This window comes from Nannospalax galili, unplaced genomic scaffold, assembly GCF_000622305.1.
Source record: "Nannospalax galili isolate Female #2095 unplaced genomic scaffold, S.galili_v1.0 scaffold596, whole genome shotgun sequence".
Lineage (NCBI taxonomy): Eukaryota > Metazoa > Chordata > Mammalia > Rodentia > Spalacidae > Nannospalax > Nannospalax galili.
Genome location: NW_008340140.1, coordinates 5,103,540 through 5,108,373, shown reverse-complemented (window position 1 = coordinate 5,108,373; position 4,834 = coordinate 5,103,540). Strand labels below are relative to the sequence as shown.

Sequence of the window (4,834 nt, the reverse complement as noted above, 5' to 3'; positions counted from 1 at the left end):
TTTTCGGTCTTTTGAGACAGGGTCTTTCTATAGACCCAGTTGACCTGGGACTCACTATGTAGATAGACCAGGCTGGCCTCAAACTCACAGAGATCCGCCTGCCTCTGCCTCCTGAGTGCTGGGATGTAAGGTGTGCACCACCATACATGCCCTACTTCCAGGTTTTAAAAATAAAAATGTGGCTTCTGGGGATCGAACTTGGATCCTTGTGCTTGAGAGGCAAACACATTACTAACCTAGCCATCTTCTCCCTTTGCTTCTTTGCTGTCAGAAATTGGGGAACACAGATTAAAGCAGAGGAGCAGTGGGGACCTGAGGAGAGAGGAGGGAGGACTTTGCAGGAAGGGCACATCCTTGTACCCGCTGTCTGCCTGCCCAGGTGCAGGTGTGAGCCAGAAAGCAGCAGAAGGCAGTGGACAGCCTTAAGCGCAGTTCAGCTCTGTTGGGGTCAAATTCATGTGCTGATTTTGCTCATTAAGGACAATCTGCCAGATAACAGAAGGGGTAGTAGAAATCAAGACTGCGACAGCCTCTTCTATGTCCCTCTGTGTTAACTATCTGGGTGTCTTCCCAGCCTCCACTTCCTACCCAAGAGTCTCCATTTCTGGAGCAACCCAAAGTGAATTCTCAGATCTCTGACAAAGAAAAATACTCATATTGGGGAAAGGGGATGTGGAGGAGGGGCAGCCCAGCCAAGATCCCTTAGGGTGAAGCCCTCAGTCCTGTGTGAGCCAGTTCCCTGTGTGTTCAGGAAACATTTCTAGTCTTCTGTCGCCTGGGACAGATCCCTCATCTCTTGCCAGAGCCCACTGAAGCACCCGTGCAGACAACTCGAAGTGACTCCTGGGTCTGCCCCATCAGGCTCTAGGGCACCCACAGCCTGGGCTCTCCAACTCTTAGGGAAGGCTCAGAGTGTCTTTGTTTCCAGCACACTTGTCCCTCATGGGTTTGGAGTGTGTCCCACGACAGACATCTTTCTACAGGAATTGGCTGGCTCAGAGCAGGGTTGGTAAGAGCAATCCCCTGGGGCCATGCTTCTGCCTCACCTGACTTCCCTCCCTGCAGGTGGCCTTGCAAAGCTGCAAAAGCCTAGAGACCCAGAAGTACAGAAACTCACCCAAGAAAGAGGGCGTGGCCTGCTACCTGCCCACTCCATGCCCTACACTCCAGGAGCACCACACTTAACCTGGAGGTGTATCTACTGGTGAGAAACCCCATAGTGGCTCTGAGTACCATCACAGGTTGTGGGGGCTTGTCAAACAGATCTTAGTGAATATCTACCCAGAGTCACCAAGGCAGAGCTTCCTCCCTCCCTCTGTGATCAAACCAATCCCTGCCCCCTCCTCCTGTTGCCTCCCTCTGCAATTAGCTCAGGGTGTCAGCAAAAGGGGTGACTATGTGCCTATCACCCACCTGGGGAACTCTGGTACATAGTACCCCATGAATGCATCCAAACAGCAAATGCTTAAGAAAATGCCTGCTGAATAAGAGCTTAGCTCATAAACCCTGTCAGTGGGAGGCTGTGTTCACTGTAACATAGGTGACCATTCTCAACCCCCTAGCATCACCCTCTTGTAAGGAGCTTTTAAAAGACTAGTTCTTTCTAGGAACCAGCCTCTTCACTGGAGAATGGATACATTATGACTGTACACATGGGTCTATACACATGCGCTAAGGGGCTGGCCACCCCAGCAGGCTGTGACCTTCCTTAGGCCTGAGTCACAACCTCTGCTTCTACCTAAGCTGTCTCCATCCTGTTCACTGTTCAATGAGTATTTGTTGAATAGTTGAATGAATGAATGAATGAATGTTAAGAACTAGGTATGGTGAGCTGCCCACAGTAGGTGCTCAGCCAATTTTTGTGCAACACAAGTAATGAATGAACCGGTCTCTTCCTTCCCCACTCAAAGACTCCAAGCTAAACAGGCTGGGTTCCCTGACACCGGTATCCTGAGGCTAAGGAGACCCCTAACTTCCCTACTAGATGCATTGAACTGTCCCTGTGCCTCCAGGACCCCACATATGGAAGGCGCTCCATAAGCGCTTGCTGAGTTCGTAGTTAATAAATGACTGAATAAGACAATGGTAGGGGTGCTCCGTTCAGTGCCTACAGATTGGGAAAGAGCAAGCCAACCTTTCCATCCAAAGTCCTCCTCCTGCTGGGATCCGGCTGGGGAGCTCGGGAGAACCCTCCCCCAGCCAGGATGCGGGAGTCCCTGCAAGGGTCCTGGAGCCAGAGATGCCCTCACTTAGGTCCCAGGAACCTCTCGAGAGGACCGGGACCTGGAGCGCACTGCAGCCGCCTGGGCGCATTCGGCATCGCCAACCTGGTCCTCGGTTGCTTTGGCCTCTCCCCGGCAAGTGCCGAGACACCCGGAGGGGGGATCCGGGCGGTGGCCCCGTGCGGCGCCCCGGGTACGCGGCTCTGCAGGCGCAGGGTCCGGCCAAACTGCAGCGCGCGAAGTTCCTACCTTAAGTTCCAGTCGCGGGGTCTCCGCCCCGGAGCTGGCCGGGCCGCAGCTCGGTTCCCCCGGGCCGGCGAGGCAGAGATGGGGATGCAGGAGGGCTCTGCGAGCTGCGGGTGACGCCCGATTGGCCTTTCGGGGTTGCGGGCAAACTTCGGCCCCGGACCTTGGGCTGCGCGCTCGGACCCCGGCCGTCCCGCCTCCGCCTCCCGGTCCTCGCTGAGCTGCTAGTGCTCCGGGAGTGCGGCGCGGCAGCCGCCGAGTGAGGCAGCCAGGCGGGAGGAGGGACGGAGGGAGGGGATTGCGCGCGGGGCGGGGAGAGGGGCGGGCGCCCGGCGAGGCCCGCGGCAGGGACCGAGCCACCCCGGGACCGAGTCACGGCGATGCCACCGCGCGCCCAGGCCGGGTCTGCAGCTAGCTGGGGCGCACAGCCCTGGCCCTTCTCCATCCCCCGCCCCGGCAGTCGCCGTCTGGTCCTGTCCCAGTCCTCCTCCAGGTCCTTATCCCGGTCCCTTCCCGCTTCTCTTGCGCCCGGGGGGCACCCTGCCCTTTAAGTCACCGCGCTCCTCTTCCAGGCTGTACCTCCTCGCGGCGCTGTCACCTCTCCAGTTGTGCGCCCTGTCTGTCACATGTTTCCCGGGTGGTTGTGGACCTCTCGCGCACCTCCATCCAAGCTCTGAGCATGCCACCACTAGAGCCTCTACGGCTCGTTGTCCGGGGACCCCATCCCCTACGGCGTCCCCATCTTGGGGTCCCGGTGCACCCTGTCTCGTACCTTTCTCTGCACGTCCAGGCGCACGCGAGGTCCTGGGCCCCTCTCTGAACTGCCGCAGGATCTGCAAGTGTCGCATCTGGAAAGTCGTTCATGCGTGGCAGCCCGGAAGCCACATGCTTTATCAAACCGTCTGTGTCTCTGGGGCCACAAGAACGTGTCTTCACGCGTGCCCTTGAGCCCCTCCCGCCACTGCGGCCCAGGTCCTGCCCCATCTTTTCAGCTTCTTAGTGGAAGCACGGGTCCCAAGTGCCCCAGAGAGATGTATGCTCCAGTTGCCCCCCCTCCTTTGGTGGTCTTGGGCACTGGGACCTAGTCTCTGGGTCCTGTGCCAGTCAGTACTCAGACAACCTGGGGACTCTGGAGGCCTCTGGTTTGGTAGAAGTTTCATAAGTCTCCAGGGTTGGGTGGGAGGGCTCTGTCTGGGAGGAGAAGGGAGCCATCTGCATAGCTTGGGATGCTCTACCTCTTTCTTTTTCTAAGGCTTGCTCTTTCTCCTCCATTAGAGAAGCAATTCAGATACACAGTGACCCTGCAGGGTGAGCTGGGATGCCTATTCCTTCTGGGGCCTCACTGGAGAAGGTTAGGATTGGTCCTGAGAGGGGAGCCCACTGGTGAGGGAGACAGATGGCCAAAACAGATTAGGACCTGCCTTAAGAACTCTCCTGCTGGGGTAGAGGACACACTAGGAGAGTAAGGGTGAGGGTTTGGCAGAGTAGACAGAGGCCTAGAGACAGGAGAGTGCCTCTTTAGCTAGAAGGGTGGGAGGAGGACTCGGGGAAGAGGAGTCAGCACACTGAGCCTGGAAGAAGAAGGGGAGAGGAGACCACTTTTGGAAGACCACTTTTGGAGGAGACCTCACTAGGGAGATACAGCAAAGGTCTCAGGTACAGAGAGGCCTGGAAGGGGAAGACAGCAATGTGCCAGGGACAGAGAGGAGGCCAGTGAGGAGTGCTGGGAAGGGACCGCGAGGCTGGGTGGACATCTGTGGCTGGTGGTCCTGGGTTACATGTTGAGAACATGACTGTCCTTGTGATGTATCTCTCCCCTGCTTAGAAGGGCCCATGCTCCCATCCTTTTTACATGTTCCCTGCTGAGCATCACATCCCACCAGGACAAGGACCTTGTTGTCTTCCCTCTGGCTAGCAACTTTTACCCCCCACCCCCTCCACCCCTCCTCCCCCCATGGTCAGAGTAGCTGCATAGGTGATCACACCTCCAGGTAGTCAGAGTAACCTAGGTGATTGTTGGAGGATCTCTAGTCCTGTGATAGAGTTCATTCTCTAAGCCTGTCAACTGCTGCCTGTCTCCACAGAGGACTGCAGGACCAGGATCTGAGCAGAGACCCTCAAAGCCTCATTGTGTCCCAAGTCTCCTGGAGGGGCTTCTGCAAATTCCTCCAGATGGTTGGTCCTACTGCCAGAGTTTCTGATTCAGTGGGTCCTCTCTGGGGCCATTTCTAGCAATTTCTTTGATCTGGGGTCTCACTTTGAGAATCATTGCTAGTCAAGATTTGAGTCCCAGCCCTGTCAGGTCTGACTTCAGAGCTCACAGGAAATCCTAGCTCAGCTGCCAGGCTCAAACTAAACACCTTATG

At 56.6% G+C, this 4,834-nt stretch overlaps 1 protein-coding gene across 1 annotated transcript in view; it reads right to left on the bottom strand.

The window, feature by feature from the left end:
• The window catches only part of Kcng1 (potassium voltage-gated channel modifier subfamily G member 1), a 20,551-nt gene extending 17,828 nt beyond the window's left edge, over nt 1–2,723 (bottom strand). The window contains exon 1 of the mRNA XM_008835151.3: nt 2,472–2,723. The gene's annotated coding sequence lies outside the window, so the exon portion shown is untranslated. The remainder of the gene's footprint in view (nt 1–2,471) is intronic.
• Between the last annotated feature and the right edge of the window lie 2,111 nt (nt 2,724–4,834).